Raw genomic sequence first — 24192 nt, forward strand, 5'->3', positions numbered from 1 at the left:
GCCAGAAATAAGGACAAGGTTTAAAAGAAAAAAAATCGAACTTCCCCTTTAACTATGATTTGATTATTATAGAGTGGTTTTGTTAGACAGCTGCTGCTCTCATTTCTCAGTTTCTTTTAGGCTAATTACGTGTTGAAGGTGCTGGATATTTTCAAGTTGATTTTTTTTCACTTGCTTGCTGCTGAAGTTACCGTTCGTGTGATGTTAATTGGAGACTGAAGCAGTGTCACTGGGCCTCTGCTGGCTGTGCTTTCAACCATGTGCAAAACCAATCAAATCAAGAATGCTATTCACCAACATTTTTTGGTGTAGATGCATCTGTTCAAACCGCCTTAGGACTCATGTTCCAGTTCTTTAGCTCTTCATTACACTATGTTAAAGACGAGGATTCAGAGAAGGTCGTGAAAAAGTGAGAAATGAATGTGAACTAGTTCATTCTGTGACTGCAGACTTAGTTCAGAATTTCAAATGATGAACTTTTAACCACGAAAAACCCCCCAAAAAACCTTTGTTTCAATTTTGATTGGTGGGTTTAAGACAAGAAATGAATAATCACTCATTTTTGTTTTGTAATTCCCATTTTTGAAAAGAAACCGAGACCACGACGAGGTGTAGTGTGTTTTTTGCTGCCTAATCTCCTCAATTTCTTTCCGAGATGTTGCATATATGTCCATAAACATGTAGTTTTGATATTATTGTAAAAGTATTCGTCATTGCGAATAAATTGGCAGCTTCCTCTGTCATCTTTCACATGATGTAAGGAAAACACTGCATCTTCTCGTGCCACCTGTATATTTTACCTTCAGTTATTTCCAGTAGTGAGACTACAGCTCACAGTCAGTGGGTCTACATGATGAGATTAATTCGATTAAAGCTATAGTTGGATTAAGCTCCTTATTTGAACAAGGATAATTATCCTTGGATATATGGCGCTAAATGAGTGGAATCATAGGCACAAAGCATGTCATACCCCGGTATGATAGGTGGCGCTGTACCCATTTCAACTATTGCTAATAGAGCCACTTCCTGTTGACCTCTTCAACAACAACAACAACAAACTCAGGCATTGGAGAAAGATGGAGAACGAAGAGCAAGATGAAGCTACGTCCCTCTACATTTAGTCTGTGATGAGCTGCTTGTTGCACAAACGCGATGCACAACGGCGCATTCTCCATCGCGTTGTTTGTTTCTTTCCGACGGCGGCGACAATAACAGTAATATCGTCTCCTTTGACTTCCGGGTCACGACCCCGGGAAAAAATCTCGAGCATGCGCAGAAGAGAATACACCACGTGCTTCACCGTCTACAAGCAGGTTTAATTTGACTTTCAACTGAATTAGCTCGGGGTCTTAATCCGACTGCGAGTAACCCGATCCAATCCAATTTTTAATCAGACCAAGGTGTCTACATGAACTTAATAACTCAGTCTTATTGTAATTTAGCCATTAATCCGATTCTTTACAGTGTCATGTAACCCCACTGACAGATAATCTACTTCTGTTCAGTTCTGTGTAAAAACAAATCAAGTTGCATTGCACGGCAAACATCGATGAGCAAACCCAACCAAATAACCAATTTTTTTTTATGACCACAGCTTGTTCTTATCATCCCTGTGAGAAGGTTTTTTAGCATAAATTATGAGAACGACTCTCAAAGGCACCAGAGCAACAACCAGAAAGGTCTCCGGTTACTATGCACAGAGGCAGAAATCGTCATGGTGCTTCAACTACATTCCTCATCTGCCTCCCAAACAGCTAAACCCACCACGGAGGACCACTTGACACTGATTTCATATCATTGTCTGTGAGTGACCTCATCCTCTCCTTCTCTGTGAGATCCGAATGCACAGTCAGCCACACGCACTGACGTCTAATCAGCATTAATTAATCCTGGCTTTTTTCCCAAGCCATGGAGCTGGGAGATAATGAAGACATCACTACATTTATTTAATTTTTTTTCACAAACCCAGCTTTTGAACTCTTCCCTAATGACTGACTGACGATGGAATGTGATTGGCTAAACACAGGAAACCATACTCTTAATGTTTCTGTGCTAACTGGCTCAGCATGAAGAACACTTTTATGAGGGAGTCTCAGAGTGGATTTTATGTACTGTAAGATGCTACGTAGGAGTATGTGTTGCTGAGGTGTAGCACACCTTGTGGTTGAATTCCATTTTTAACTCCCTGTAGCAGAGATAATGAAGTTTCTATCCAATTCTTCTGCTTCACCTTTGGTCTTGCTCCAATCTCACTGTTGGACTGTAGAAAACAAACAGGCAGAAGACACATCTATACACTGTTTTAGTCTTTTGCTTGAGACAAAGGTATTTGCATAACAGAGTTTTCAGGCAACTCTCTGATGAAGTTTGAGAAACCCGCACGATAATCCTGAGCAGAATGATTCAAGTGTCAGTCAATCTCCCCTGTGAAAAGCAGACAGGCTGGTTGGAGCCTTGGATGCAAAAATAGCAGGGGAGATAAAGGACACCCCTGCTCTACCCCCACATCCGACCCTTGGCCCTTTTGAGGAAAAATGTCTACATCAAATACTGAATTATCTATTCAAATGCCTGGAAACGATCCTTGGACAATGACACATCAATCAAATGTTCCCTGAACCGGGGGTGGTTGTTTATATAAATGCTGTCCATCTGGGGAGAGATCTCTGCAACGTTACATCTCTCTTTCTGTGGGGAGATGGCAGAAAAAATAAAGAGGGAACTTCATAGAAAAACTTAAAATTCAGCTTTTTTCTCTATTCTTTTTTTTTATTTCTCAATTCCCAGCGTGAATGTGTCGGCGAGCTCGTGGTATGCACCAAGATGAAAAGTAAAGGCCATCCCTTTGAAATCCTCCTCAAGTCAAAATTACCATTTCATTTCAACTCCAGCCAGGAAACGGAGAGCGGGGCCACTGCTAACTGCTTTGGGCATATCGTTATTTATTGTGTGTAAACTTTGGAGGAACATTGTTGCCTGGGAAAATGTGTTGTGTGGGTGGTGGAAGTGAACAGTTGGAGCAACCACAAAGGGAGAGATCAGGCCTATTTTCTCTGTAGGAGGAACACATAAAAGTGAAAATAATGGCCATTATTACAGAAAAACAACATCAGCCTGTTTTGCTCATAATTTTCTAACAGCTAATATGTTACCTCTGAAGCTAAACAACCAATGAGTTGACCCTATTTAGGTGACTTCATTATCATTTTCCCAGCTTTTTTAATTGCTTAGCTTTCCGTGTTAAGTAGCCTATTATCTCAGTAGAATCTAACTGCTTTTTCTTCACAGTGGTCGCATTAAGTTTGTTATCTTGTTTCATTTAGTTGGTTTTATTAACCTCCCCACTGTAGGGGTTATCACCCAAACCAGGGGCGGCTCATTCATTTAAGCAGAAGCCGTACGCAGTGACGACACGCAGGGGTTCAAAGTGTGTGTGTGTCATCTTTTATGGTTTTGGCATCTGACAGTAAGCTGTACAAACAGCGGTGGCCAATGGCCAAAAGTTAACGGCTCAACACTTTTCCTGTTAGTGATCTGTTTTAGTAACTGGTCAACCAACCTTCTTCCCCCAAGTTTCTGAAGCACCTCTTCCACGATAAGATTTAGTTACTGTGTACTGTTTTTTCTGGTTTGTCTCTGGTTAGTCTCTTAGTTTAGCTTTGACATTTCCTCAGTTCCCTCCTGCCAATCGTCAGCTCCACTCCCTTCACCTGTGTTCATTATCCTCAGCTCTACCTTCTCACTAATCACTCTCACCACAGTATTTAGTTTTCATTCTTTGTCTTTTGTCGTCTTGGTCCTGTTCGTCTTGGTCCTGTTCGTCTTGGTCCTGTTCCTCTTGTTCCTGTTCATCTTGGTCCTGTTCGTATTGGTCCTGTTCCTCTTGGTCCAGTACATCTTGGTCCTGTTCCTCTTGGTCCTGTTCGTCTTGGTCATGTTCATCTTGGTCCTGTTCGTCATGGTCCAGTTCATCTTGGTCCTGTTCCTCTTGGTTCAGTTCATCTTGGTCCTGTTTGTCTTGGTCCTGTTCCTCTTGGTCCTGTTCGTCTTGGTCATGTTCATCTTGGTCCTGTTCGTCTTGGTCCTGTTCGTCTTGGTCCAGTTAATCTTGGTCCTGTTCGTCTTGGTCCTTTTCCTTTTGGTCCTGTTCGTCTTGGTCCAGTTCATCTTGGTCCTGTTCATCTTGGTCCTGTTCGTCTTGGTCCTGTTCTTCTTGGTCCTGTTCGTCTTGGTCCTGTTCGTCTTGGTCCAGTTCATCTTGGTCCTGTTCATCTTGGTCCTGTTCGTCTTGGTCCTGTTCCTCTTGGTCCTGTTCCTCTTGGTCCTGTTCCTCTTGGTCCTGTTTGTTTTGGTCCTGTTTGTCTTGGTCCTGTTTGTTTTGGTCCTGTTTGTTTTGGTCCTGTTTGTTTTAGTCCTGTTCGTCTTGGTCATGTTTGTCTTAGTCATGTTCGTCTTGGTCCAGTTCATCTTGGTCCTGTTCGTCTTGGTCCTGTTCCTCTTGGTCCTGTTCCTCTTGGTCCTGTTTGTTTTGGTCCTGTTCGTATTGGTCATGTTCGTCTTGGTCCTGTTCGTCTTGGTCCTGTTCGTCTTGGTCCTGTTCGTCTTGGTCCTGTTCGTCTTGGTCCTATTCGTCTTTGTCCTGTTCGTCTTTGTCCTGTTCGTCTTGGTCCTGTTCGTCTTGGTCCTGTTCGTCTTGGTCCTGTTCGTCTTGGTCCTATTCGTCTTGGTCCTGTTCGTCTTGGTCCTGTTCGTCTTGGTCCTGTTCGTCTTGGTCCTGTTCGTCTTGGTCCTGTTCCTTGTAATGTACAATTTGATTTTGTTATTTTCTGTAGGTGTTTGTTGTTTTTACTAGCTTAGCTTTTTGGTATTTCCAGTTTGGCTGTGATATTCATTTCTATTCAGAATAAACCGTTTAAGTTGCCTCCTGGCTCAACTCCCTGTCTGCACCTGAGTCCTCCCTCCTCACCTCCACCCTTGCACGTTACATTATGTTGCTCAAAACTTTTCACTTCAGTTCCACAAACATGTTATTCACATTCAAATGAGATCACACCAATAAATGGCTGCAGACAGCAGTCAGATCAGGTTTCTTGCTGATCTCGTGAGATCTTGTAACACTGGTGAGCTCTGATCTTTTATTTCACCTCATGCTTCCAGAAGGAAATACTGGACTTATTTGACATTTTTTGTCATCTATTAAACACAATAGGACCTTGATTTCATCAGACAAGGTTTGGAAATAAAAAAAAAAGCCCACTTAAGTGCCATGATGATATGACTCTTTAGGGGATTTGTATCTGGGTTTGCTCCAATAGGAGACGTTAAAATACATATTCTGATATGTATTTAGCTGCACAGTGTCAGAGGGAAATACTGAGCAAATTTTACACAAGCTACACATCTTCTGAACATTCAGACACTAAATTGTTACATTTTAGACCATCAAATCAGGTGAAAATGAACATTTTTTGAGGCCTTTCTGGGTCTTAAAAACACTTTCCACGACATCTGACAACATAAACAGCTCTTAGCATACTAAAAGCTAAATCTATGTACCAGGTATTACCTATAACCTACTTTCCTCTGCTGATAAAATCACATATCTTGCTGGTATAGAGGTTCTTTCCCCTTATCCCATTTCCCAGTTTGGACACACTCAGTTCCTCCCTTCGATTTCTGCCCTCATGTTTCAGACCCTTCCACCAGAGATGCACACAGAGGAGACAAGGTAACGGGCATTTTAAGCAAATGAGACATTTTTGCTCCAGAGTAGTCATTTTAAATCAGTTAGATATAACATGAGACATGCCTGCATCATCTAAACATATTTTATTGCAGCATAATGCAGTATTTCATTATTTCTCACAGGTGAGCGTTAAATGTGTTTGTGATGACGTAAACATTTACTTTTACCTCTGTTTACAATGTGTTTCATCATGATGAGGCCATCACGCCCTGAAAGATGTTGTGGATGCGAAAGGCTTCCGCATAGAGTAAATCATTATATTCTCACTTATAGCTCCCCTGGCAAGCTCCAGGTGTATTTTAGGAACTGAGATGTCCTTCAAAAATATTTGGCTGCGAGCAATTTTTGGGTCACAGGAAGGAGGAAGGAGAGCGAGGAGATTAGGAGGCACAAATTAGACAAATGAGATGAGCCTCTGAAGTTAATATCATTCAGGACCCATCTGTGTCTCAGCTGGACATTCTCACATGATCCGCCAATACAGATGAGAACAGAAAATAGATTTATGATGAGAAACTCTTGCTGTATATAAATTTCAACATTAGCCCACTTAACTCTGACACTGAAATCATAAAACCCACATCAGTTGCAATAATAACTTAAATCTATCAGGTAATATTAAGAGAAATTTGACTCATAGCAGAACTCTTACTGTAAATGTTGTTTTATTGGTTTTCAGTCGAGTTAAGCCCATGAGGAGAGTGCAGACAAAGCCTAATTGATCTACGAACAGCAGGGAAACAGATGAACTTTGTTGACTGTGTTCTCCACTGACAAAAGAGAACATCTAATCTTAAACATATGGCTGAAGCCGGGGATTCATGCATGACAGCGTGCAGCGTATGGAAAAATACTGCTGTTGTCTTTTTTTCTCTCACAAAAATGTACGTCTGCTCTTTTACCTCCTAGACGTCTCAAACTCTGGTACGATTCAAAAACCCTGTGCTATGCTAATTTAGCTTATCTCCCTCTCAGCCACATGTATTCCTGTTAAACTTGTCTGAACATGGAAAGTGAACAGACTGTGGAAGAAAGGCCTGAGAAGGAAACACAGGAAGCAACTAAATTACATAGTTGATTGATTTCCAAATGAGTATAAAAGTTATGAGAAAGAGGGAAAGAAGGAAGGTTTTGCGTTTCCGAGCGATATGGATCCAAAGAAGATTGTCTGGGTGGATAATATCCTTATTACTGCCCCAATGCAATATGACTGAAAACTGTATTGGAAAAGTTTAACCGAGGTTCTGACTTTGAAATGATGGGAGTGACAGGAGCTACTCACAATTGCTCTTTAAAGCAAGATCGGTCAAATAGTCTTTTTTCTTTGAGAAGGCGCCTCACTTGAGTTAAATTACCCTGATTTAGCAGCATAGCAGCCACGATTTAATTTGAGTTAAAGACAAGATAAGGTAGGAAAAGCTAGGGATTCACCGATACCGATATCGGTATTGATAGTATCGGTATAGTGGTACCAGTGTGACAGGAGCTTTAATTTTCCTGCAATGGGTTTGTGAAAGTTAAAATGTTAAAACACTATGTTGCACTAAGAGTAGTTTTATATGATTAAAATGCACAAAGTGCAGCTGTGTTTGGGTTGAATATGCCGAAAGAAAATAAAATGTGTTGACCATCTCTTATGAGGGAAAGGAGATGATTCCATCCCACATCCAGTCGTATTAACTGTGATTCAGGTGGATAAATATGAGGACAGCAGCCTGTGACAACAAAATCTTTCCCTTTTTCTTTCATAATGAAGAAACATATTACATTATATCTTATGGTAGTTATGTGTGATATATATTTGCTGTAGCCTCTGTGTAACAACATGGATCTAATAGTTATTGAACATCAGTAGTTTCGGTACTGAAGATCACAGTTTATGTGGAATTGTGGTCAGAGTCTTATTAATTTGTCCTAACACCTCTCTTTAACCTCATGTTCTTTAATCAGGTAAAGGAAAAGAGGTAGTTTGTTTTTTAACTATTCGACCGTAGCCCAAGAATCCAATCTGACTCAGTAACGTCATCTTGGTCAATCCCAGAGAAATCTGCAAACGTGTCAGTGGAAGGAGTTGAAAAGCCAGCCTGCTGCTGCATATATATTTGTACTAAGAGGTCTTGTTCATTTATTTAATCTAACCCACTTTTTCTGTCCTCTACAAAAATTTATTTGTACTGGCCTCAGCCACATCGGACTTGGCTGTAGCACTTATATATTTAAACAAGGGCTGTTGAAGGCAGGGGGAAGTGTTTGACTAAACTCGAGTCGGGTCTTCTGCTGCATTTACACATGGGTCCAACTGTGGGGGCAAAATGTTTATCTCAGCTGGTTCTGTTCCACAGGCAGCCAGTGCCTCACAGAGGCACTGGCCCCTCTGGGGCAGCAAGAAAGTGCACGGAGCAACAGAAGAAGAGTGCACCATAAGTGTTGAAAGAAACACAGACGGGGCAGTTGCAGGAAGTAAATAAACCGACTAAGAGAAACACAAGCATTAGACAAAGACAGATGGGAACAAAAGGGAATCAGTTGCACAAGATCGTCTTACAGGAAGCACACGCTCTGATACTTTAGCCACTGACCTCTCATATACAGCAGTGGGGGTGGAGGCTCCGCCGGCCCCATCTGCAGCTCTTGTCCCTATGTGGCCATGTGTAGCACCTGGCCCCACGCCAGCGCCCAACGCCCCTTTGTGGTGGTCAGAGTGGCCGGCTGGAGTCTGCCTTTGATCCCGGGCCAACTATTCATCTCTAAAGGAAGAGGAAGAGCAGAAAAAAGGAGAAAAAGATAAACAGAAAAAGAGGGAGGGGGTGGAGGAAAAAAAAGTCAACCTCTGCTGCCAATTATTGGAAAAACATCAAGGTCTTTTCTGTCTGTGTAAAGAGAAAGAAGAGAAAAAAGAGAGGGGGAGGTAGAAGAGGAGATAGCCTTTTGATGGCCTGGCTCAGTGTTAGCTGGAGGATTGTGGCAAGTCAAGGCAAGGCAGAAGCTGACCTGCAGGAGGTGATTACAGGTGGAGAGAGGTATTTGTCTGGGTGCTAAAGCTCACTTTTCTTTCATTTTAGTTTGGGTTTTTGCTGCGATTTCTCTTTGTTCCGTGTGCTCTTTTTATTTATCGTTGCCTCTTTCACTATCTCTCCCAGACTCCCCCCTTTGCCTTGTTGTAGCCATCCTTATCGGTGCCTTTCTTTCCATTACCACCATGTGCTGTTAAGCTAGTTCATAAGGAGAAATAAAGGTCATGTCTCTGTCTGAGTATATCTGTATGTTTGCTTCTTATTCTTTAGTCCAGAACACCAACTATACACACAGTTATACAGTGTACAACACACGCGAGTACATCCATGTCCAATATTACTGTGCTAAATTGAGCCACCCCTCATTTCTTATATATTACCAGGAGAACAAGGAATAGGTGCAGATATTTATTGAAACATGTGCAAACTTAAATGAAAATACAGCATATAAGGCAGAAACAGAGTTTGTATAGTTCTAAGCAGCTTTAAAGTGAATATCTGGTCTGAGCTCCTTTATCCTCCAACACAGCCTGAACCCTCTCAGACGAGCTTTCTGTCCTTTCTTTAAGGAGTCTTCAGGAATAGTTCTCCAGGCTTCTTGAAGGACATCCCAAAGCTCTTCTTTGGATGTCGGCTGCCTTTTGTTCCGTTCTCTGCCAACATGATCCCACACTGCTTCAGTAATGTTGAGGTCCGGGCTCTGGGGAGGATTCATCCCTCCATCAGACCTGTTGCCACTGATTTTCAGTCCACTTCTTGTGTCATTTGGCACAGCTCAGCCTTTTCTCCCTGTTTCCCTTCCTTAAGAACAGCTTCTTGACAGCCACCCTTCCATGGAGCCCATTTCTGATGAGGCTTGGGCCAACAGCAGATGGATCAGCTGAAGGTCCAGATGCATCTCTCAGCTCCTGTGTCAGGTCTTTGCTGGATTTTTTCCTCTTTCTTAAGGACATCACTTTCAGATATTGTTCATCTGCTGCAGATAGTTCTTTAGGCCTGACACTTCTTCTTTTGTCCTCCACTTGTCCAGTTTCCTCAAATGTTTTAAGGACACACTGCACACCATGCTGAGATATGCCAAGTTTTCTAAAAGAGCTAACAGCTCTTTGGGAATCACCTTGTTGCTGCAGAAATCCTATTTTCTGTCTGTCAAACTGTGTTATCTTTGCTGTTTTTCATAGATGCAGCTAAAGAAATGGGAACAAATGATGCATCTTTGTGACAGGCTGCTGGTAACAAAGTGCCTAAAGATCCAATTTAAAATGGCTTCTTTGTTTAGTTTCCTGTAATGTGTCAACACTGGTTCATCCCTTGAGTTAGGAGCGTTTATTCTGCTTGAATGAATCATAGAACAGTGTTAAGTAGATTGAACAAAACACAGTACAAGCACTGGATTAAAAATGAGTGAAAAAGCAGTCAAAGTTCAAAGGAAAACTTTGAAAGACCCTCAGAAAGTCTGGAGAACTGTTTGTAAAAACCACTTCAAAAGTCTGGCTGCTTGAAAGAAAAATGTAAAGATATTAAGGGGTGGATCAAGACTTTTACACAGCACTGTGTATGTCAAACGAGGGGTTGGATTCAAAGAAAGCAAAGAAAGGGCCCCCTTCTCGGTCTCCTCATGTCACTTTAGGCAAACAAAAACAGCCGTCCAGCTGCCAGCAGCGATCGACACCTGCTTCAGACTTGTGCCAAATCTGCAGCACGTTTGTCTGTCAGAGCTACACTGTAGATGTAGCACACCGTCATTTTTGGAAGATTTACTCTGAACAGTGGCGCTACGTATAAGCACTATAGTTTGCATGCCAGTAATGTCTTATGTGGAGCCATAATGCTGCTGTGCATGTAGACACTTCTTATATTCACACAGTCGGACTAATTAGAGATATTTGGGGGTCTCAGGTGTTCTCAAACTTACCTCATTGATCAAAGGTTTCATTAACTTGTGTGTCAGTGATGACAGGATGGTTTATTTTCGTTTCTTTGTTAACCTTCTACTTCAAGGCCTGTATGATTGAAATATTTGCTTTTGGATGTTTATATGAGGGAATTCTCTACTTGTCAACAAAGAAATAATGGAATTGTTGAGTGATGGTGCAATTTTCATTTAACATCTATTAGTTATTGCACAGGAGTGTGCTCATTTATGCTGTTTACAGTATATAAACACATCTGTTTCCCACTTTCTACACACCGGTTCACTTTGTCAGTAAGAGAGGAATTACAAAGAATGACAGTGTGCATATTAAAGACGTTTGTCAGACAAATCATGACAACAAACACGGGAGAGGATTACAGTGTGAGGAGCAGAAGTAACCCCATTATACAGGTGAGACTTCCACTGTAACTCTGAGTAGACCTGACAGGCTCTCTCTCTCATTTTATCTCCTTCTTTAAGCAGGAGTTTAACCCGATTAACTTGTTCTTTTATGATTCGCATCACTAGTCATTACATATCTTATTAATGCAATTTTACCTTGGATAAATAAGAAGGTTAGATGACTTCTTTGATGTCGCTGGAATATTTTCCACGCATCCCTGTTCACTTGCACTTTAAGGTTCTGTGACAGGATAATCACATTTAGACACATGTGCATTTTGTTTTTAAGGTACTTAAGTACAGAACAGTCTCACCAGAAGTTGTAAAATATGAACGTTTGCTCACACATCAAATAGCAGTTTCACAATCCAGACTTCAAAATTGGGAGATGACAACATTTTTCAGGGGGAATTGTTTTGTGCTAGGTAGAGAATTTCTGGTGCCGGTCCCAAGCCCGGATAAATGGTGAGGGCTGCGTCAGGAAGGGCATCCGGCGTAAAACATGTGCCAAGCCAATGATGCAAGACTCGCTGTGGCGACCCCTGATAACGGGAGAGGCCGAAAGAAGTAGAAGAAGTTTAGTGCCAGATAGAATCAGGTCATGTGAAGGGAACTGCGTCTGAAACTGAATGAAATGTATGTGATAATGTTTATTGTTCTAACCCTAATCATGTAATGTATTTAGCATGTAGCTTTAATCCTGATCACGTACTGTTAACTCAGAACCAAAACTGTATGCAAGTGCGAGCAAAGTAGAAAAGTAGATCATCGTGGAAGAAGAAAAGCCAATTGAGCGATTGAGGAAAAGGTTGTGAAGGACAGGATTTGAAGGTCGGGGACCTACACCCCCGAACCTTCCCTCTGACAAAGCATTTGTTGTCGCAAATGTGAACTTATGGAAACTGCTTTGCAGTAAAGAACAGCAGGAGCTGTACAAAATATAGCAGATACACAATAATTATTCAAATAGTGTAAAATCACAAAATTTTCTGGCTCTGAAAAATCGCTGCTTATGTTCTGCATTGCATGAAACGTCACACATGTGATAAAAAGTGGCGTATTGCTGCATTTTTAATGTTGCAAAAACATTACATACCATTTTTTAATAACAGTTTTGTTCATGTTTACATTTTGCTTTGCTTCAAATGCGATCACACACAGCTATTACCTGTTCAAAGATACTGTGAGGAGGCTGAGGATGGATGGCTGCGTTTGGACCGTCATGCAAGAGAACCGAGGCTGAGGTCGAATATTGTTTCTACAGTTAGCTGGGATTAGGCATAAAAAACACATTGCTGGGTTTAGATGTTATTAAATCTCTGATTAGGATAAGGGATATAAAACAAATAACCAGGCTTTTATAAATTACAGGTTTGCATCACGTGGCCTGAACCCTGCGAAACAACGGGCACAGAAAATTGTGACTGTTTCACAATTTCTGAGCCTTCATTGAAACATTGCTATGTTCTGGAAATGTGAACCAACTTATAACACATTTTCTTGTGAGACTGGGCTGCTTGGCAACATTACAACATGACAACATTCAAATGATAATGTGTGATAAAGTTTGAGTCCCTGATGCTTTGTGTTGTTTCAGGCAGTTGTGCAAGTTCAGAACCTACGTGTTGCATGAGTGGTGTTTTTAAAAAAAACAGGAAGAGCTGAACGGGACAGGAAGTGAGTGAGTGTGCACAGGCATCTGCATGTCTCATCAAAACCTAAGAAAGGACCATTATTACAAGTGTTACAAAACATCAAATACTGTTTAGGAGCAAAACAGATAAGTTGAACTCGAGTTATGGTTTAGGTCACAATGACCAACGCATTCATCATAGTGGCAGTTTAAGCAGGACAGACACACACCTACACGCACAGATCCATCATCACCCAGCTTAAGGTCAGGTCTTCGGTTTAAGGGCCTCAAACACTGTTCATATGCATCACTTGCCTCCTCTCCTCCGCATTCGTCCTTGTGGACAAAGAAACAAAACAGACAATAGCACACGCATTGATCACCAAGGACGAGCATCTATCGCTCTGCCTCCCTCAGCCTCTCGCTCTGTCTGTCTGTAATTTTCCTTTCATGGCTGTTTCTGTGGCCGTCTCCCGAGACCTTCTCAGTCGACGAGAGAAAACAAAAAAACTGAACATTAACGCCCCGCACCCCTTTAAACACTTGTCATTTGTCCTTTGTATGAATCATGGTGAGAGTTGCTATAGGGACTGGTCTTTTAAACTACTTTTTTTCATGTTGCTACCAGTTCTTTTTTCATTTAGTTTGCTGGCCAGACAGAAAGAAACAAGGAGAAGAAAACAGACGGCGTTAGAGAGAAAACCACTGTCAATTATGAGTGCGGGGGAATGATCAAAAACGAGCTGTTTAAAAATCCAATTTGCCATGGGGGTGTGACGTGAGAGATGAGTGAAGGACAGTCAGTGTACTGCGACTCTCTGTGGACGCACTGACCACTGTAATGCTTCTTTCTTTGTCTGGGAGGGATCAGATGAAAGGGATCAGAGTTTGCTTGGATGTTTTGTCCACTGTTTAATCATGGTGTATTTCCCTATAATGAGCCTGTGAGTCTTGTTGTATTTATAACACGTCTGTATCTGTCAAACCAATGTCTATTCCCATTGTTTGATTGTATGCACTGTGTAAGGCTGCCTGTGTGTTCATTTGATTGCCAGTACCTGCACCCAGCCATGGGCGTTTAATTCAGCAAGCAGGCAGGGGCATTATCACACTACCATCACTAATCCCCATGGAATGAAACACCGACACTTTGATGTCTGCCAAAGAACACTGCTGTAGTATTTGGAGGCGAAACTGTGCATCACGTACAAGCCATAATTAACAATCTATAGCTGGAGTCAAGCCAGGCTGAGTGGTGGAGGATGTGAGAGAAGAGAGAAAAAGGAGAAAGATACTGGTGGTATATAGCCAGAGGCAGAATTCTAAAGCTTGAAAATATATACTATAAATCCCTGTGTCTGTGTGTAATTGTACATGTTCGGGGCGTAGAAGATGCTTGGAGACATATCATCAGTCTCTACCCTTGTGGAAGGGCTTCTCCAGTGATCAGTGAAGGACTCACTCTGGCATGCACACACATGCTGTAACAACAGCGCTGCTTGCTCAGTAACAGCCGGCCCGGAGCTCAAGGAACACAGGACAGCGAAGTGTGCGCTGCACAACAAAATGAAGCCAAGCGGCCACTGGGAAGAACACAAACTCCTGAACTTTTTGTTCCTGGCGAGGAACCGGAATGGAAAATTCAGGCCCTGCAACACCCGACGGACTCTCAAACACACTCACACATGTATGCAAACAAAGCAAGATTTCTCATGCCACCTACACACATCCTGGTGAGGAAAGTACATCAGTGCATGCCAGTGTTGCATTTGCGTGAACACAACACACCGGGGCACGCAGGCTATAATACACACACCTCATGTAAGAGGATAAAACAGACAAAGACTTTCATCAAAGCAAGTGAGAGAGGATGTCAGAGATTTTTACTAAAGATGAAAGCGAGGGATATTCGCTCATTTCGGCTCATCTCTCCCTCACTCACACTTTCAAAATCCTTGAAGAAACATCCACGTTTCCATGACGAAGAGAGGGAGGGAGAGAAGGGGTTAAAAGTTATTTACGTCCCACGCTGGCCTGTCACTTCTCATTTTCTCCCAGCGCTGTCCGACTAGCAGACTTCAGTCAATTCTCTCCAAGCCCGTATTTCCTGAAGTAATTACAAAGTGACAGCTTCAAATCCTCTGCTACACAGGCACAAATGCACACACTCACAGCTACGAGCGAGTATGGGAAGGTGGCCCTGCGGCCTCTCAGATTCTGTTATTATCATTTGTCTCAGGTACAACCTGAGACGTGCACCTCATTCTGTCCACAGCTCACACATTTGCACGGATGACCTTTAAACATTCCTCACTCCAGAGAAACCCATACAGCATTCTGTGATTAATGTTCCTGATGTTTTTAAAAGAGGGAGGACGCTGATTATGATGTATTTTGTGTGTTTTCTGCATTCCCCATTAAACATATGTGGGCTGGAAAATGCACACATACGCACAAACATTTTCCATATCCACTCAGAGGTGATTGTAGGAACATCTTTGATCTTTTTTTTCCTTTCTTCTTCAAGGAGATATATTGCCCGTGCGCATAATCCATGACAGGCATAATGTGATTTGGTAGTATCTCTAAATGGCAGGGAAAACCAGTTGACAGAAATTAATAAGTTATCATGGTACTAAAGGAACTGCAGGAGGAGGGGATGAGGGAGGGGGGGGGTAACCTGGCAGCAAAACACACAGATCATCAAATTATCTTTTAAGGCAAATCGTCATGGTAAAAGTCACGCATACACACAGCTCAACCTGCCCTATCTGCAGCTGCACACAATGTTGGTCTGTCGTCTCTAGTTTGGATCACAACTCCAAAAAAAGTGCTCACGACAACAGTCCCCAGCTCGATGACACAAACAAGCTGGAGACCCGAGGAGACCCTGGTGCCATGTTTCTGTCATGTCAGCCCAGATCTTCAGAAGGTCGGCTTGCTCTCAATGCTTTGAGCTCAGTATGAGGCCTCGTGATCGAATAAGGAATAGTGACTGTTTGCTGCTTACAGGCTCTTAGACAGGAACTGTGCATGTGTGCAGAAGCACCACCACACTGCTAGTTTCTTTTTCATATAAATAGAGTTTTCATACCACAGACAGAGAGACTTTTGATTAAGTTTGAAAACTCTTGGATAAAGAATTTGACTTCTGCAATTTACGCTCAGTTTGTTTGGGCAAGTTTTAATCTGTACAGTTCTGAGTAAAAATCCCTTCTAGAGCTTTAACACTAAAAGAAATGACATAAAATCTCTCATCACAGATGTAATTAGCACTATACCCCCCTTACTTTAATCATAAAACAAGAGCACTAAGAGAGCACATCCTCCACCAAAGTCAATTTCAAATGACAACATCCCAATAAGCACGTTAAAGTCCAAGTCTAAAATCTTTACTTCTTTAAACCTTCCCCAACACATTAGTATCAATCAGTGTGATTACTTAAATATTAACAATCTCCACGTCATTTATTGAATATTTCTTATTCAAAATACAACTGAATCAATTGTTGGGATCGATTTTTTTTTGGTATATTTCTTATTAAATTGTATTGTTGGAAATGCCCCATTATCATACATTTAACTTGGTGAATATGTGTAAATGAAATTGTGATCATTTCTCTTACCGTATTTTCCGGAGTATAAGTCACACTTTTTTCATAGTTTGGCTGGTTTGACTTAGTCCGGTGTGATTTACATATCAAAATATATATGATTTAACATGTTTTTAAATGTTAATTCTTACTGACTGACATGAACCAAGGAGTAAACATTGTTATCTGCAGCCGTGACAAGTTTTTGACCCGTTTCCGCTTTACTTCCTAAACTCCTCCCGTCGATGCTCTCCACTTCCGGTCTGGCGGGCCCCGGTTTGTTTTGCTAGCTAGCTCCAATATCGACGCAGTGAGAAAAAGGATGGAAAACCTTAAGAGAAAAATTGGTTCGGGAACGACATGTGCAGTAGTTGGCTGTACAAACTCAAGAAAGCACTTGAACGAGTGGTTAGATAGAGAGTGCTTTGACAAATGTCCGCATACATGTGGAAAGAGCAATCCAGAGACTGAAGATCTTTAAGATTTTATCCCAGACCGTTCCCATCATGGCACGTAAACTGGACAACATATTGACCATCTGTGCTGGCCTAGTTAACCTGAGAAGTCCACTGATCAGAATGCCTCATGAGGTTTAGAATATTGCCTGTGTGCCAGCCGCGGCTATTCAGAGACAACACGGGAGGCAGCCTCTCCCATTCTCTGGCGAAATCTCTACATCTTCAATGTTAAATTGACGATAAAACAGTTCTTCACAAAACACAAGATATGCCCAATACTGCATTTACTTTCATAACTACAACATGTTGTCCTGTAGCTTAATGAAGTGATTTGTTCTGAAATCGCCGCCGTTCACTGAGGAAATCATGTTATGAAGCCGCCACTAACAGCCAGGCTTCCGAGCTGAGGACGCCCGGCTTCAGGAGGGGGCGTGTATGCTCGCAGCTAAGCAGTTAGCAACACCAAATGTAGTTGACATGCTTTTAACCAAGCGTAATATGGTCTTCCCCTGTTTTAAAAGTCAGCAGCCGCCACTGCTGTGTGCATAGTATATGTTTAACAGTTAATATTGTAAATTATTATTATAGTGATGTAATTTTGTGGGGTCGTTTTGTATTTCACTTTTTAATACCTTTTAGGATTAAATACATGATCTTTCTAGTTGAAGCCATTTGTTTAATTTCCTCAAAACAATTAATTAATCCAGTGTTATTAATGTAAAGTATGAGTTTACTATGAATGAACTGTGTTAAAAGAAATTGTAACACTCTAAGGAAGTTAGGGCACTCATGAAATTACATCAACCTTTATTTTCAATTTTGTACAACAATATATTCAACGTTATATTACATTATGTAAACAGGACTGGACTTTTATTGCCTGAATAACGATAAGAAATACGACTGGTCAGCTCACGGTCACAGCGCAGCACTCGTTCGGCACAGCTTCATGAGAGAAAGTTAGCAAGTTTAGCTTAGCCTTCGAGCCAAGATCGCTAACAACCATTACATTAACATTACAAAATAAAAACACATTTAGTCAAATGCAATGCTGTCGTCATCTTACTGAGCATAATATATAATAATAATAATGCTAACCGCATTAAATACAGTTTCAGTATAACGCTGTGCTTTGTGTAACAAACCTACCATGGGCTCAATCCTCGTGCACTGGCTGCGCCTACATCACAGCCCATATTTACGTGCTGAGGAGAGCCCTGACAACCAGTGAGCGTCCTTGATACACGAATAAAGATAAATATGATTGGCAGTCACTGTGGAAGTGGAATCAACAGCCAACCCGTTACATAAGGACATTATTAGCGATCTACGAGTGGGCTGTCAAGCTAGCATCATCTGTTTACATTGGCAAACGCAGCGCAAACTACTTCCGGCGGAAATGAAGTGCATTGTGGAGAGTAATGGCGCCGCCCAGGGTTTGTCGCGTAAAGTTGTCTATATGCCAACAAAGAAAGCTAATCGCGGGCTGAAAGCAAGATGGCCGCAGCTGGAGGAAGAGTCCACAGGTGGGTGCTTGAACAACGTACTGCCGGGAGAGGCTTGTCAACGGTGCGGTTACGTCTCAACGACATGGTACTTGCCAAGGAGATGAATATAAATGACTTTGCAGGCGGAACTTCTTGGTGTTATCGCTTCATGCAACGCAAACGCCTCTCTATGAGAGCAGGGACACCGGTGTGTCAGGAACTGCCGGCAGACTTCCAGGCCGAGGTCGACAGTTTCCGTGGGTTCATTGAAAAGCAGGTAACTGAGCGCAACGTGCACCGGATCATATTATAAACATGGACGAGGTCTGTTCTTGTTCTTGGATTTTGTGAAATAAATTTCTAAATAACTGTGATTTATGGTCCGGTGCGATTTATATATGTTTTTTTTTCCTCTTCATGACGTATTTTTTGACTGATGCGATTTATACCCCCGGAGTCCAGATTTATAGTCCAGAAAATACGGTTGTTGTATTTATCTCTAGTCAGAAAATTCAACATTTCAAACTTTCAAACTTCTTCCTGTTGTTATTTCCATATCCAGTAGCATCAAAAACCTTTCCATCCTCTTCACTTTCTTACAGAATAACTATAAGCATAGTATAGTCTAAATTATTAAAAAACTATTTCTCCAAATCCAAAGAAGGTAAATACACAGTTTCAAATCACTCATCTCCTCTGTAGATGAATTCATTGCAAATCTTGTAAATACTGACAAAGCTCCACAGTCATTAGAGGAAACTATTGCCAGAAAATGTAGAAATGCTAAATACTGCGCTATGCAAGCTTGAGTTATGAGACTGTCTGAGCCTAAATAAAATCCATCCATCCATTTTCTATACCCGCTGAATCCGTCGGTCGGGTCGTGGGGGGCCTGGAGCCTATCCCAGCAGTCAATGGGCGAGAGGCAGGGTACTAATTAAAATCCATTATGTAAAATAAAAGAGGACTTTAAAAGGGGTGTAAAGATGATCCTATATGAAACAAACCCAAATTTTATGTTCAAGATGAAAAAAAATGCAAAAAGATGGAGCATATACAGCACACCAACGCCCATTTAAGTGTAACTGAGCGTATCCATGCAGAATGATTCCCTCAGCACAATATGTGGGTTTTTGTCCACTTTTCAGAAACTTGATTTTTAGTTGGACTAACATGTTAATATGTGTCTTAAAACGCCAGATTTGGTCAAACAAACACCATAATCCTGTTTTGTTTTTTTCCAGTGTCCTATCAATGTGCTCGGTGTTCGGCTAATTTCCATAACTCTGATCGCAGCCAACAGCTAAACTTCTGAGTTACTTTGGAGACTTCAAGTTGTGAAAATATGTGAGAGGGAAAACTAGCCAAAAGGATTTAGCTCACAGCGGTGGTTGCGCTCACCTCAGTCAGATGGACTCGTAGGTAACCATAGCTACCTCGGCTTTACAGCGCAGTGAAAGCTGCATTCACAGGCTTTCAGCAGCATGAAAACTATGGCGTGATCTTTGTGCCACCAGGTTGAGCGCGCAGTGACACTGATTTGAGGGCACAGATCTATCTGAAGGAACAATAATTTTAGGCGTGTGCGTATGAATCTCACACACGCTCGCTCATAGGTGCTCGGACACGCGCTCAACTCTGACAAACTGCTCGCTCGAACGGCACTCTGCTCGCGCTCGGCTCTATCTCTCTGCTATCTCTCGGAGCTGAGTGAAGCTGACACCCCACCCACGTGAAAAATTCAAGCAAATAGATTGATCGGTTAGTGCTGAATTTTTCACGTGGGTGGGGTGTCAGCTTCACTCATCTCGCTCGCGGCTCTGTCTCTGCGCTCGCAACTCTGTTAGTTATATGTAAATGAGCCACGCCACCAGCCAATCACAGACTGGTATTTGTGTGATAAATAATAAAAAAATAAGGAGGAAGAATTGTAGTAATCATGTTAAAACTGGTGTAGTTGGGTGCTAGCTAGTTAGCCTACTGATTACTGTTGTAGGGTGTCACAAATATTTTGGAGAAAGAAACCTAACATCAACTTTTTTTATTTGTTTCTCTTTATATTCTTTTATGTATTTTTAATGTTTCTTCCACTCCCTGCTGCAATGCTTTTATTTAATGAAAAGAATTGTTTTGTACATGAAATGTGCTACAAATAAATTTGATTTGATCAAAATCTAAAACGGTCGAAAAATAAAACTACAGCAGTTTAGGAAATTAAATGTTTGAAGTATTGAAGTGGTTGTTTTTACCTAGTAAGTTATGAACTATAGCAGCTGACCCACAGTGAGTTTTTTAAACTTTTAAACTTTAAACTGATCAATTGTGTTATTGGTTTAATCTGTAATGGTTACTGGTTTGACAAAAAAATATAACATCTAGTTTAATTCCTTTAGGGTGATGGTAGAAGTTCAATTGAGTCTGCACTGCAGACTCTGCAGTGATTGGCTGGTGGCGTGGCTCATTTACATATAACTAACAGAGTTGCGAGCGCAGAGACAGAGCCGCGAGCGAGCGGAGAGATAGAGCCGAGCGCGAGCAGAGCTGTTCGAGCGAGCAGTTTGTCAGAGTTGAGCGCGTGTCCGAGCACCTATGAGCGAGCGTGTGTGAGATTCATACGCACACGCCTAAAATTATTGTTCCTTCAGATAGATCTGTGCCCTCAAATCAGTGTCACTGCGCGCTCAACCTGGTGGCACAAAGATCACGCCATAGAAAACAGAGCAGAATCGTCATGCTGAGGCATGTGCTGAACATTTCATGGATGCAGCAAAGCAGAAGAATGTTAAAACAAACTGAGCACACACAGAACAGGTAACCCTTCTTCATATAACCTCATTGCATTTTTAAATAAACATAGGAACCCACCAGGAGTGGGCTGCACTTTATTAAGGAAAGTACAATTTTATATAGTCTATATAAAGATGAAAGTAGAACAGCATGATGAGGCTGCACATACATAATTGCGTACATGCCTACATGCATGTACATAAGCCACATTGTGTGCTATTTGAAACATCTAAATCTCTTTACAGTCTAAATAAGCTAATGATATACCAAATTTTGAGAGACCAGAACTGAAAAAGGAAAACCAATCTGGAGTGATGCCCACAAATAAATTGGGGTTTTCAAGGTGACAGTGTTGTTCAGGTCCAGTGAGGAAATCTGGGCCAGATGTGGCTTTATGGGTTTTTCTTGACTTGGATATGCATGAGTGTGTTTTTGTGTGTGTGTAAACAAGGGGAAAAGAGACAGAGTGTGAGGGAGGGAAGGATGACGTGCCGGCCAAACCACTCAGCAAGACTCAGATTTATTTGGCACCTGCTGGATGGTGGTCCAAGTACGAGAGGCCACCTACACCGGCCTCTGACCTACGAACCCGCTTCAACTTCTGAAATTAACTCAGCTGTCCTTGCTAAATCTACACCCAGGCAGGAGGGATGAGCAGTTGTTGGGGGGGAGACACACACAAGCAAACTCACAAACACACACAGATACATATGTTTGAATTTAGCCCATTGCACCTGAATATTTGAATATATGAGAAGCAGCATGTGTAAAATGTATTATACGTAAAATGTGGCACAAGCAAGGACGGGGCCAACAGGGTGGCCTGGGGGGGGGTCGACAGACACTAATCATCCCATCAATCTGACTGGCCCCCTTCAAGCCGAGGCAACCAAATTCAAACAAACATCCAATGTTAAGTGACGTTAACACGAGTGAAGCTCAGGAGCCCGAGTGCAAGTGAACGCAGCACATTCTGCACTCTCAGCGTCGCCATCCGCCTCCAACCTCCACCTCCTCCTAATTTAAGTACGTACATTTAATCAAGTTTGGAGTTAAAGATGCTACCGTGGCGAGGTGCGTCCAGTGAACGGCGAGAAGCAGTTTTGCAGCTCAAAGCAATGAAAGGACATTAAATTAAATTAAGTTTGGTTTGTGAAAGTCACCTCTCTTCACACTGAATATTACGAAATGCTAAGTCACCCTAAAATAATCAAACATTACAGAGTCGGACAATGCTCGGGTAGCTAATGTCAGGAAGCTAAAGTAAGAATAGAAAACGCTTGCGGAGGCTGCTGACCGCACCTGCAGCTGTAAACATCTGTACTCACGTCAGTGTCACCGCGCCAGTGCATTTTAACCTGGAAAATTCTGTGTTATTTCTACATCATTACTGCAACACGATCTTGCTAATTGCTCACTGGGATAATAATGTATCCGTCACAGTTTCCATTCAATGAATGGAATGTAAAAGCCATATCACCTCATGCAACGGCCGTGCCAAGCTCGTAGACGTATAGCCAAGCTTCTAGTTGGGCTCATGACAAATCCTTTTTCAGTTATCAGGGTAGTAAAAAAGTCGTAGCACACCAGTGGTTACAAACCGCGGCCTAAAAATACCATCGGCCATGGGTTTTGTCAAATGTAGCTTTCATTGTGAGATAGAATAACCACTTTAGTTATGATAGACATTATCATTTCTTAAAATATTGCCCCCCCCCCAATCAAAAACTTTGTAGACACGCCCCTGGGCACAAGTCCCTCATTTTGATCGTGTTTTAAAGGGTCAGTTCACTCTATCCAGATCGTAGTTATTTCTGATTTGCAATCTTCAGACAATGAAATTATTAAGTACAGACCGAATTTCCTGACAACTCACAACATTAGTGTGTACAGTTGTTTAGAAGAAGTCCTCATTAAGGGAAGGGTAAGCTGTGGGGTTTTTGTTTGTTTATTTGTTTTTTTACCTTTTTAGCACACTTTCCATTCATTGAAAGTATCGGGATTTTTTTTATTTTTGCAGTTCAACAGCTCCGACTCTCCTGTCTCTTTATTCTCCCCTTTCCCTACACAGATGGCTCTGGGCTGTGACCTTGGAGACACACACACATCCATCTGCTTGCACTTTCATTGGCTTCACTCTCATTCCTTCTCTCTACAGTTCTCGTCTCTTCCTTCCTTTGTCGTCTCTATTGTTGTTTCCATTCCTTTGAAACTTAAAAATATCCCACCTCGACTGTGTGCTGTACATTTTGTTACCATGGTGATTGCCATGCAGAACAAGCAAAAGAAGCGTGTGTGCGTCTCTGAGTGTGCGTGCATGTATAATGTGTGTTCGTGTGCCAGTGGCAGTGCTATCAGCCAAGAACAGAGTCTAAAGCTATTTTCCAAAGCAACAACAATAAAAGGAGAAAGGAGAAACACCCACCATCCCCTCACTTTGATTTTCCTCCCTGTCCTTTTGTTTTCTTCTCATTTTTATCCTTCTCCTTCCTCATCTTTCACTCCTCACTCTCCTTCATCCCTACATTTCTCCACTGGCCCATTCCCCTCCATCTTTAAAGGATAAGACCGGTTTTTTGACATTGGGCCCTTGATTTCACATTATAACATGATGTTCTACTCACCCCTGCTTGTTGTTGGTCATTTGGAGCTGTTCCGAAGATATTCGCGAGGCGTCCGGCTGCTCTCTTGAGATATTCGGCCATGAAACGGTTTCCTATGGGCAAGCTCATACAGGTACAAACTATGCTGTTTATAATTTATTAATTACTCTACACCAGCACTGATAACGTGGAGGTGCGTCGCTTACTTAAAAAAATCCGGGTTACTAATTTTGAATTTTAGCCGAATGAATAAATAGGCAGCAGGTCTGTGGGCTGTCTGTGGCAGTAGCACGACGATGACGTCAGTAACACCCACTTTACGACAAAAAAATCAAAATTACAATAACCCGGATTTTTTTAAGTAAGCGACGCACCTCCACGTTATCAGTGCTAGTGTAGAGTAATTAATAAATTATAAACAGCATAGTTTGTGCCTGTATGAGCTTGCCCATAGGAAACCGTTTCATGGCCGAATATCTCAAGAGAGCAGCCAGACGCCTCGCGAATATCTTCGGAACAGCTCCAAATGACAAACAACAAGCAGGGGTGAGTAG

At 41.9% G+C, this 24192-nt stretch overlaps 1 long non-coding RNA gene across 1 annotated transcript in view; it reads right to left on the minus strand.

Annotated features, from left to right (window-relative positions):
* Positions 1–8331: 8331 nt before the first annotated feature.
* LOC142379336 (uncharacterized) overlaps positions 8332–24192 on the minus strand; it is a 36210-nt gene continuing 20349 nt past the window's right edge. Inside the window, exon 3 of the long non-coding RNA XR_012769675.1 lies at positions 8332–8493. This is a non-coding gene — a long non-coding RNA (uncharacterized LOC142379336). The remainder of the gene's footprint in view (positions 8494–24192) is intronic.

The sequence above is a fragment of the Odontesthes bonariensis genome, chromosome 4 (assembly GCF_027942865.1).
Source record: "Odontesthes bonariensis isolate fOdoBon6 chromosome 4, fOdoBon6.hap1, whole genome shotgun sequence".
Lineage (NCBI taxonomy): Eukaryota > Metazoa > Chordata > Actinopteri > Atheriniformes > Atherinopsidae > Odontesthes > Odontesthes bonariensis.